Source organism: Panthera uncia, chromosome B4 (assembly GCF_023721935.1).
Source record: "Panthera uncia isolate 11264 chromosome B4, Puncia_PCG_1.0, whole genome shotgun sequence".
Taxonomy (NCBI): domain Eukaryota; kingdom Metazoa; phylum Chordata; class Mammalia; order Carnivora; family Felidae; genus Panthera; species Panthera uncia.
The window spans coordinates 105300697-105313199 of record NC_064809.1 but is presented as its reverse complement, the minus strand read 5'-3'; the positions used below and the strand labels follow the sequence as shown (position 1 = coordinate 105313199).

Sequence of the window (12503 nt, the reverse complement as noted above, 5' to 3'; positions counted from 1 at the left end):
CACTGATTTCCCAAAGGAAACTCTTCATTATACACTCATGTTGGACTCCCCTGAGAAGGAAAGATTTTCAATCCTTAGCAACCATTTATTCTCTTAGAGATTTCAACTGCTATTCAGTCTTTTAATAAGAGAAATCCCACAAAACTCAAAACCCTTAACACAAGCCTTTAGAGGACTTACAGAGGGTTTTCATTAGATTACATGTGTCTTACCATCCAGCACCACATTCTCTTTGGTAACTCCATTAAGTAGGAATAATTATTCTTACAGTACATTTGAGAGTTCCATAGGGCAAAAGCCACAGCATATGGTTTTGACTCTGATCACTCCCTTTAATAAAACGAAAAAAAAAGTTTAACTTAAAGTGGTGTATGGTATAAATTTATAAGTAATATTAGTGCCTGGGGTATATAAAAATTCTGTCATTTATGGCTAAAAATTGCAAAACGGTCCTGTCCACAAATTTTATTTTTCCGTAAGAATGAGCAATAATTTCACAGTATAATAAAATGGTTACATGTATATATTTCCAAATCCATCTTAATACATCCCTTATACTAGAACAAGCTGAAACATATTTCAACTCTTCATTTACATGTATTCTGAAGTGTGTCATAAACATAATTCTAAAAATGCTTCCCATACATTGAATAGGATATGTTGCCCTACAGCAATGATTGCTAACTTATTTTGGTGTAGAAAAGAATAATTACTTGCCTCCTTTTGTATATAAAAAAAAAACTGAACAAATCTTCAGGGAACAATTGTCTGTATTTTACCTGCTTATGAATGTATTTATTCAACAAATATTTACTGAGTTTCTACAATGTGCAAGACAAGTTGTTAACCAAACAGAACCAGATCCTAACTTCTTAATGCTCACGTTCTTACTGTCTCATCTTTATTGCATGCTCTAGTATTAAGTTTCTTTAATACGTCAATACTTCAGTGTTTCTCAAACTTGGCACTATTGAAAACCACCAAAAATATCTCCAGACATTATCAAATGTACCCTGGGGGACAAAGTAAACCCCCATTAAAAATCATCTCCATTCAAACACGAAGAGAGAGTCGTGCTGCTCCCTTTACATAACGCTGTTGCAAAAAATATTCAGGGAATAAAAAACATAGCATAAGGGATACAAAATAAAAATGTATATATTTAACTGAATTGAAATCTAATACTCTTTCTAAATGACGACCAAAATCTAAGTAAAAAGTAAAATAAAAATTTCATTATGGTGATACTTCATAACATGCCAATGTTCCTTAATATCTTGGTATCTGACGTTATACAGTCCAAGCAATTAGATGACTGGGTATTTCATTTTCCATATGGTAAGGTAGTAGTAGTAGTAGGTTCATATGTAGTAGGTTCTCTTTTGAAGTATAATCTTTCACATTATTGTTTAAAAATATGCATTTATATAATTTTTTAAAATTCCATAGTAATTCAACAACTGTAAATCAAAGTATTAAATGAATATGAGTTGTTCTATAATGCAAACAGGCTACAGTCAACACTAAAACTGTTCTTTTAAGTATAATTGAATCATGACAGGCTGTGAGTAATCATAAATAATAAAGATTTGTCAATTTTGATAGAATGACCAACTCATTTTTTCAACTGTTGGATCCAGCTTTATATTTGTGAAAAAACGGCTTTGGGATTTTACATAACATGTTTCAAAATACTCATAAGATTTTCGTAAATCAATTGTTTCTGAAAACTAAATATAAGTTATTTAACGAATCCAAATTATGCAACTTTTCACTAGCAGAAGTGAAAAATCCGTATAAAAGGAATATTAAGAAAATATAAATTACATGCTGCAATTAAAAATACAGAAAATTTTTTCACCCACTTTTCCCATTTTTTTAAAAGTAAATTAAAGTATAGATCTACTTTTGTTATGTAGGTGAGGTAGAATATTTTCACTTTAAACTATCTAAAGTGGCCATATTCCTCAACCTCTCTCTGTTTAAAGTGAAATCTATTTTGAAATTGGGCATTGTTTGAATTAATTCTTCCATTATGTGCTAATACAAAATCAAAGCTAACCCCTTAGTAGGCAATTCAATTTACAAATGAAGTGACTGATAAACATTCCCACTAGTCTTCCTATGAAACTCAGTCTCAAGTTATTGATTCAGAAGTAATCTCTGTTTACCTCAATGGGCTAAGATTATAACAAGAATCCAACAGCCAAGAAGAGACTAGGGTACCATAATTTACTCCCTTTGGCCTGAAAGGGGTTCCTGGTATAGTGCAATACAAGAAATCCAATGGTTTTTCAAGAATTCTTGGGGCACCTGGATGGTTCAGTCGGTTAAACATCTGACTTTAGCTCAGGTCATGATCTCATGGTTCATGAGTTCAAGCCCCACATTGGACTGTGCTGTCAGCAAGGAACCACTTCAGATCCTCTGTCCCCCTCTCTCTCTGCCCCTTCTCCACTCACGCTCTCTTTCTCTCTCTTTCCCCCCCCCACCAAAAAAAAAATCTATCTATCTATCTATCTATCTATCTGAAGAATTCTTCAGGAAGTATGTGCAAATCAGTCTTCATAGAAAATGTATGTGCATCATTCTTATGCTCTTACTATCTTATGTGGCCATGGAGGGATGGAGTGATGAAAGCGGGAAATTGACAAACAGCTAATTATCTGACCCATTTTGCTTTGGCATTTATGGCTATAATTTATTACAAAATAAGGAGATAATGATGACCAAGGCAGTTTTATGGCACCACACTGTATTCACGTACTGGATGTAAAGCTGAAACATACAGAGTTTTGCTTGAAAAGGCACTAACACAACTACATGTTATTAATTGTTACTCTGTGTTCCTCTCTCTCCTGGCCCATTAAAAGAAGGTTCTGATATTTCATCTTCATATTCTATTGCATATTTTGTAAGAGTGAGAATGTTAGCACTAGTTAAAACAATTTTTACCTACTGATACTCCTTCCTACACTTGTGAGCATATACAGAAGCATTCTTTTTCTTAGATGTCAATGTCTGCCAAGATCTCTAATTGAAAAGAAAAAAGATCTTTTAATCAAGAATTCTTGATTAAAAGGGCAGCTTAGTATAGTGAAACAAAAAGGAACATTTCTGTTGGAAAATCCAGTGTTCAGACCCTGGCTCCCTACTAAGCAGATGGTCAGTGTGTTGACTCCTTTGAATCTTTATTATTTGTCAATGAGAAGAATAGCTTTTGCTTCAATGTTAGGATAAATGGAATCAGCTTCAAATATTATATTGTTATTCTTATTGTTATTATTGTAGCTATTATAGCAATTATTACTATAGCTACTATTATTACATATCATTATAAATTATGATTTATTATTGAAGATGTACTTATAGAAATAAACATCTGACTTCAGCTCAGATCATGATCTCATGCTTTGTGAGTATCTACAGCTTGTAGATACAAAAGACTGGGAAGTGGAGGGAAACAGCATCTCAGGGAAAAGAGGCAGGGCAATGTTCACAGCACACATGAAAGGCAGATTAAAAAAAAAAAACAAAAACAAGACAACCTTATCAGCATTCCATTACACACTCAAATCCCTGTCCTTCTGCAGGTTGTCTTGCACAGTCTACCCTACAGCAATAAGAGAGTGATTAAAACTCTGCCTGGGGGACCTGGGTGGTTTAGTCGGTTAAGCCTCTGACTTCAGCTCAGGTAATGATCTCATGGTTTACGAGTTTGAGCCCCGCATCAGTCAGGCTCTGCGCTTACATTTCGGAGCCTGGAATCTACTTCAGATTCTGTCTCTTTCTCTCTCTCTCTCTGCCCATCCCCTGCTTTCATGCTGTCTCTCCCCCCCATCTCTCTAAAAAATAAATTTTAAAAAAATATTTAAAATAGATGTAAAAAAAAATCTGCCTCAACTACAGTTGCCTTATTACCTCTTCTGTAACAACTTGATAGAGGGATCTTTTTAAAAACATCAATCAAATTGTATTATCCTTTCCTTAAAATCTTTCAGGGGCTTTCCATCACAGCTAAAGAAAAGCCAACCTCCTTTGCCCCAGCCTGTGAGGTAGTATGTGATCTGGCTTCCCCTCCCACTCTGATCTCCCCATACCTCTTCTGCCTCATCGCACTGGACTGTAACCACGGGTACCTTTATTTCAGTTCCTCAAACATACGTACTCCCCTAGGGCCTCTGCATTCACTGCCTGGAATATTCTATACAGACAGTCCAATACTGGTGCCATGTCGTCATTCAGATCTCAGCTATAAATCACCTCCACGGGGGTGGTGGTCAGAAGGGCTAATCGTTTCCTTATATTTTTATTATTTGCAACTTACTTATTTGTGATCCATTCCACATCACTGAATGCTACTCTTCATGAGAATGGGCTCATGCCTGCCTTCTTTATTACTACACTCTCAGGACCTAAAATAATGCTTCATCATGGTAGGTGCTCAATAAATATTTATGGTAGGAAGAAGTAAATGAATGAAAGCCATTAGTGCATTGAAACCTTTTTTAACTGAATTCCTTGGAAGTGAGGAGGGGTACAATGTATATTGCTGATTCACTTGCTGCATTCTAGGAGGATTTCTTTTTTTTTTTTTTTAATTTTTTTTTAATGTTTGTATTTATTTCTGAGACAGAGAGAGACAGAGCATGAGCAGGGGAGGGGCAGAGAGAGGGGGAGACACAGAATCTGAGGCAGGCTTCAGGCTCTGAGCTGTCAGCACAGAGCCCGACATGGGGCTCGAACTCACGGACCGCGAGATCATGACCTGAGCTGAAGTCAGACGCTTAACTGACTGAGCCACCCAGGTGCCCCTCTAGGAGGATTTCTAAAACACAGCAAGGTACCTTACATTTCTATTATGCTTCTAGCTTGTTTGGCCCACCAAATATAATGAGAGAATACAATCAACAGTGTTTTTGAGCCAATTTCTTGTACTTTCTCGTTCTTGGTGCTTAACAAAATTTTTTGATATCCACACCCAGAACATTTGGATATATTTACAATGTACAGTATTTTTAAAATGATTGGTTGGGGCGTCTTGGTGGCTCCGTCTGTTGAGCGTCCAACTTCAGTTCAGGTCATGATCTCGCAGGTCGTGAGTTTGAGCCCTGCATTGGGCTCTGTGCTGACACCTCAGAGCCTGGAGCCTGCTTCGGATTCTGTCTTCCTCTCCTTCTGTCCATCCCCCGCTCATACTCTGCCTCTCTCTCTCTCTCTCTCTCTCTCTCTCTCAAAAATAAATAAACATTAAAACTTTTTTTAATGATTGATCAAATGCTGAAGGTATGGATGAAAAATAGATCAAATAATTAAAATAAAGAGCAACCAAAAAAATCCATAAATTGATGACTACTGTTATATTGGTGGAAAGCAACACCATGACTCATTACTTAAAGAGAAATGTGTCTTATTAAAAAGCCTATAACTCACTTCCTTTGTAACATTAACTGCAAAGAGCTTTATTTCAACACATGCGTACAACACCCTCTAATTCACAAATCCTGCTCAGTTTAATAGAAAAGAAGGTTTTGAACTGCATAGTTATGAATGGGTGTTCTTTCTTCAGATATCTCCTGTTTGATTATCTTAAATTGGGGTTACTGTAACAGCTGAAAACGTGACATGATAGGATCTTTGTTCTTACAGGCCAGGACTGTTTCATTTAACTGTATAGCTTTGACACATCATTTTACTGCTTTGAAGCAATGAGGGTAAGTGGAACCCTTAAAAAAAAAATAGAAGTTAACTTGTAGTAATAAAGTGAGGAAGAAATTTTTTGAATTATTCCATCCTTTAGGCCTGTCTCTCCTCACGTCATCACATTTTCAGGAAGAAGAATTAGCTGTGAGCTGGCTCCAACTAAATCCTTTCTAGTACTGTTTCACCGAAGGACTGGAAAGTGACAATTCCTATCAAGCAGCTGGTTTTTTCTTTCCTTGCCAGACTCTGGGGCAATCATATTAAATGGAGAAAAACCACAACTCAATCGTTGGTCTTCCACTTAATTTTTCATACAAATTTAAGGTCAGACTGTGGCCTAGCAACCAGTGAGATGCATATAACCCAGAAGTTACACACCGTGCAGTTATGCTCAATATCGTGGCCATACTACCTGACAATTAGGAGAGTGCTTCTAAGCTGCTAGCAGAGGTGGGATTCAGCCCAACAGTGTATTTTGAAGGCTACATCAATGCTTATAAGAAGTTAGCTCTTATTTCCTATGGAGTATAAAGTGCTGTCAGTAAGCAGAGTGGAAAAGTTTGAATTAATTTTTGTAAAAGCATATATTCCTTTTAAAAACATAAATCATTGCAATCAAATAACCTATTATAAATAATTATAGGCAAATTAGAGACATCTTCAAGTAAATAAGATAACAGAGGGAGAACTATGTGTGTTCTTGAATCTCAAGTGTCCATTTAAAAGCAAACTATCATGCTGTTCCTATTTTTTTTACTTGCTGGAGCACATGATTATTATTTTTAAGTAATTGAATAAAAATGGTCATTATATTACACAACTATTCTTTTTCAGGAAACATTTAGTACTCTCTTATATTTTCAATAGAATCTTGAATACTTTGATTTTTTTTAACCTGATAACTCTCATTCCAGTTACTCATCTGGAGGCAAATGCAAATATTAAACTGCATTTGTTATGAGTCAGCTCTTAAGTTGCTCTTAAGTCTTTTGGTTAACATCTTCTATGAATTGACCATGTGATGCCTGATAGTGTCCTGAACTCTATGTTTTTCTGATGACTAGATTGACCCTTCAGTAACATTTGCTCATCATCAATATTCTATGAATGAGGTGACGTTTCATTGGAAGAAACAGATTGAAAACTTGTGTCTCCTATTTTGTCACATCTGGGTGAAACTCCCAATGCAATGTTTTTACTTTCTTTTAATCTCACAAAGACATGTTAAAATTGAAGGACTGACCCCGTGTTCAAAGTTATTGTCAGAAACAGTGAAGTCATAGACTCCTGTTTTTAATAATCCCTCACAAAACACAGAGCATCATTAATCATAAATGACTGCAGATTTCCTAGATCCTGGCATTGCTATGGGGCCTGAGCATTTTTAAGTGTCTTATAAATTCAAGCAGACAACAGCCTCATGACATTGCATAAAAATTTGTCCATGATGTAAAGATGAAACAACAGTTGAAAGTATTAAAATACTTAGAAACCGAAGATAGTTTTATTGCATCTCAATAAATTATAAGTCTAATTTTCAACCACTTTTGGTTTTTATGTTTCATTAACATATCAATCAATCAACAACTATTTATGGAGTGACTACAATATGTTCAGCACCATTAAACACTGTAGGGAATACAGAAACTTAGGAGAAATTTATTCGTTCGTGAAACATTATATTCAGTGTCTGAGTGCAAGGCTCTATCCTGAGTGCTTTGGAAGTACTCTGTGCTTTGTGAAGATGAGGAAGACATAATTCCTTTCTTCAAGAAACCTACATCCAGTTAGTCAGATAAAATTTTTACACATAAAATTTAGGAAGAATACTGAATAAATGAAACATACTGAAGCTTAGACAAAGAAACTCTCCTTTGGCTCCTATTTTCAGAGCATATTTCCCACTTGAGATGGGAACTAACTTTGGTTTTCAACTTGGAATTCAGAGAGGAAGACAAAAATAGATTAATGTTATGGTCTGAATGCTTGTGTCCCCCCTCCCCCAACATTCATAGGAAATCCTAACATTCAAGGTGATAGAATTAGGAGGTGAGACCTTTGGGAACTGATTATGTCATGAGGACTGCATCCTCATGAATAAGATTAGCACTCTTATAAAAGATACTCTGGAGAGCTTGCCTGCCCCTTCTACTATGTGAAGACAAAATGAGAAGGTATCAGCTATGACCAGAAGGAGGGTCTTCACCAGAACACAACCATGCTGGTGACTTGATCTTGGATGTTCCAGCCTCCAGAACTGTGAGAAATAAATTTCTGTTTTTGTAAGCTATCCAGTCTATGGTATTTTGACAGCCCAAACAGCCTGAGGCAATGAACCTATGTGTTAGAGAAACAACAGGGACAAGGGTCATACATGTAAATGATGTGTTTTAGAAGAAAGTGAATAGATTAGTTTTACTAAAGGGACTTATGATAAAGAAGTAAGATTGACAAAAATATCCCAGAAGGTTTATTTGTACAGTGCCTCTTCAACCCAGCTCAATAAAGGACAGTAAACACTATGCATAAGACATATGACTGGATTCCATAACGAGTGATAAATGGGAGAGACAGAGCATACCTTCTCCAGGAACTTTTAATCAAGCATTGGGGAGATACACAAAGAACTTTAACAAATGTTATAGAGAAATATAAAAATAGCACTATAAGTAAGTAGGGCATAAACAATAAATATGTAACCTGGGAGATATTGGAATTTTTAATAAAGGTGTCATGTGGGCCAAGTCTTGGAGAACATATAGGGTAATGATGAGCAGAATTCGATCGTGAAGTCATTCCATGTGAAAGGAGCAACGTGGGCGCAGGAAGGAGGGAAAAATACAAATGCACCCATGAAGGAGTACATATTCACTTGAATTTGAATGTATGTACATGAAGGAGAGAAGCTAGAAACACATATACAGCAATCTGCTGGCAATTGTTTAACAACTATTAAATAAAGTATGCATATAAAATAAAAAATATATATGTATATTAATATACTGTAATTTACAATAAATTTTACTAATGCAAAAGGGTATATAACTCACAATATTATAAATAAATATAAAATACTTTTCATTAAATTTCCATACAGCCAAATGACTCTCAAAGCACTCTCATCAGTTTTTCCTGCACTCTCATATCCAAAGCCAAACTGTAGTTGCAATTGACAATCCAGTGTAATTTCAATACAAATACTGTTAATATTTTTGCTTATATTACCTAGTAAGATATAAGTAAAACAATAAAAATGTATGCTAACTTTCATTCATTCATCAATGACATGAGCAACATCTTCGTTGATTATAGATTTTGAACACTGAAATTGAATACAGATTATAGTTTTTAAGTACCAAAATAATATTTTCTCACTTTGTTATGATATGAGGGTAAGGGTTACAGATATGATACATGTTTAAGTTTGAACTGCATTGCTACCAATTTTTTCTATTACTTCCTTAAGTCATAGACCAACCTTAGACCAGGGCTCAGCAAAGTACAGTCCATAGGCCAAATCTGGCCAGCCATGTGTTTTTCCAAATAAAGTATAATTGGAATACAACCCCTTCTATTTGTTTCCCTATTATCTTTAGCTCCTTTTTCTGCTACAATGGTGAGCCCTCATCAGCAAGTGTTTCCTTAAAGGACCAGAGAGTAAATTTTGGGAGCCATATTTAACCATCTCTGTTAAAACTAGTCTATTTAACAACTATACTTCAATAAATAGATAAATTAATGAATAAATAAATAGTCTAGATGGACGAACAACTAAACAAACAAAAAACTACTCTACTCTCTACTGCAGAGCAAAGCACTCATAGGCAACCCATAAGGGAAAGAGCCTGGCTGAATTCTGATTCAAAACAGGCAGTTGGTCCACAGGCTATCGTTTGCTGACCCTGGCTCCAGACACTCAAAAAAATAAACACATTTTTATCCTGATTTGCAGTGTTTTCCAATTTCCATGGTGTAAGTATCCCCATAGTGGTGATTTTAATCTTCCAAGGTCACATTCTGAATGCAGTTAGAGATGCAAAGTAGCGTACCATTGTAGAATACGTCCACCATCAGATACAATATATGTACATAAACTCAGAGGCATAATTTTACAGTTATGAGTATTTACTGCCTTTGTTTTTAATAAAATATTTAGCTATAGGTTTACATAATGCAATTATTTTATAATGGCTGTTTGACAGTTTGCTCATAAAATTTCTGAAAATTTAACATTCACTCTTGGGAGCTGGTATAAGCTGTCTCAATTGGCTAATACATAGGTAGGATACAGTATGGAGGGTATTGAATGTCAAACTCACGAGATAGAAATGTAATTCACCAGGAAAGATAGTCTTAGAAGAGTTTTAAAATTGCAAATCACATGATTATGTCCATTTATCTCAAAGATTTATCTGGAAGCAGTGTGAAGAATAAATTAAACTGGAGACAAATTGAAGAGTAGGACACCAGTTAAGAAGTTCTTAGCGTGGTTTAAAAGATATAATGAGAAAGCAACAACCTATAGCAGAGACAGTAGGAATAAAAAGTAACAGGCTAAGGTATACAAAGACAGGGAAGTGGATCTGCTATAGGAAGTGGAACTGGCTATTGCTTGGATCTGGAGGAGAAGGCAGTTAAAGATGTTAAATATGACTTTAATTCCAAGAATTTTTATCATGCAAAAATTCTTTTCATAAAAATTATACAAATTCCTTTTACATAAAAGAGAAAACTTTACTTTCATTTGATGATCAAAAATTTTGATTACTGATGCCCCAACATGAAGAAACTAATGGAGATAAATCTGAACAAGTTACTTAATCTTTCTGGGCTACAGTTTTCTTAAATCGTAAATAAAGTTTATAGTAGTATCTCACTAATAATATCACCAATAAGTTATGAATTTTAAATGTGACTATTCAAATAAGGCACCTAGAACAGTGCTTGGCAGAAAATAAGTCATCAACCAAATACTATAAATTAATACTTTTATTAATAGAAATAACTTCAGATGGAATATTCAAGAACAATGCCTTCTTCAACTTACATTGATGGACAGATCATCTGAACTGAAAATCAACAAAGAAACTGTGGCTCTGAATCATGCAGTGGACCAGATGGATTTAACAGATATACTCAGAACATTCCATCCTAAAACAGCAAAATACACATTTTTTTCAAATTCACTTGAAACATTTTTCCAGAATAGATCATATATCAGGCCACAAAACAAGTCTCAACAAATTCAAAAAAAATGAAATCATTCCATGCATCATTTCCTACCACAATGCCATGAAACTAGAAATCAACCACAAGAAAAAAATCTGGAAAGAACACAAATATATGAAGGTTAAATAATATGCTACTAAACAATAAATGGGTCAACTAAGACATCAAAGAAGAAGTAATAATTTCATGGAAGCAAATGAAAATGAAAACATAAGGATCCAAAATCTTTGGGGTGCAGCAAAACTAGTTCTAGAAGGGAAGTTTAAAGCAATACAGGCCTACATCAAAAAAGCAAGAAAAATCTCAAATAAACAGCTTAACCTTACCCCAAGAGGACCTAGCAAAAAAGAACAAACTAAACCTAAACCCAGCAAAAACCAAGGAAATAATAAAGGTTAGAGCAGAAAGAAATGAGATAGAAACTAAAAACAAAACAAAACAAAACAAAACAAAACAAAACAAAAACAGTGGAACAGATCAATGAAACCAGGAGCTGGGTTTTTTTTAGAGACCAACAGAATTGATAAATCTCTAGCCAGACTCATAAAAAAAGAGACATGGGGGGATTGAGAGAGAGAGAGAGAGGACCCAACCAAATAAAATAACTAATGAGAAAAGAAATAACAACTAACACTACAGAAATACAAACAATTGTAACAGAATATTATGAAAATCTATATTCCAACAAACTGGACAACCGGGAAGAAAGAGATATATTCCTAGAAACATATACACTACAAAAAAATGAAGAAGGAAGAAAAAAGATTTAAACAGAAAAATTACCAGTAAAGAAATTGAATCAGTAATCAAAAACCTCCCAAAAAACAGAAGTCCGGGACCAGCCGGCTTCACAGACAAATTCTACAAAACATTTAAAAAAGAGTTAATACCCATTCTTCTCAAACTATTCCAAAAAACAAAAGAGGAAGGAAAACATCCAAATTCATTCTATGAGGCCAGTATCACCCTGATACCAAAAGCAGATAAAGACACCATAAAAAAGAGAACTATAGGCCAATATCTCCCATGACAATAAATGCAAAACTCCTCAACAAAATAATAACAAACTGAATCCAACAGTACATCTAAAAAATCATACACTGAGATCAAGTAGGATTTATGCCTGAGATGCAAAGGTGGTTCAATATTCACAAAATAATCAACATGATACATCATATCAATAGGAGAAAGGATAAAAACCATATGATCATTTCAATAGATGCAGAAAAAGCATTAGACAAAGTACATCCATTCGTGATAAAAACCTTCCACAAAGTAAGTCTAGAGGGAACATACTTTAACATAATAAAGACCTTATATGAAAACCTATAGCAAACATCATACTCAACAATGAAAAACTGAGAGCCTTTCACCTAAGTTCAGCCATAAGGCAAGGATATCCACTCCCAACACTTTTATTAGATATAGTACTGGAAGTCTTAACCACAGCAATTAAACAATATAAAGAACTAAAAGTCTTCCAAATGGGTAAGAAGCAAAACTCTATTTATAGATGGCATGATCCCATATAGATTAAACCTGAAGGATTCCACAAAAAAAAAAAAAAAAAA

The 12503-nt window shown here is 34.7% G+C and overlaps 1 long non-coding RNA gene across 1 annotated transcript in view; it reads right to left on the bottom strand.

Moving 5' to 3' along the window:
• Nucleotides 1-212: 212 nt before the first annotated feature.
• Nucleotides 213-12503, bottom strand: part of LOC125919380 (uncharacterized) — a 69186-nt gene continuing 56895 nt past the window's right edge. The window contains exon 4 of the long non-coding RNA XR_007456745.1: nucleotides 213-330. This is a non-coding gene — a long non-coding RNA (uncharacterized LOC125919380). The remainder of the gene's footprint in view (nucleotides 331-12503) is intronic.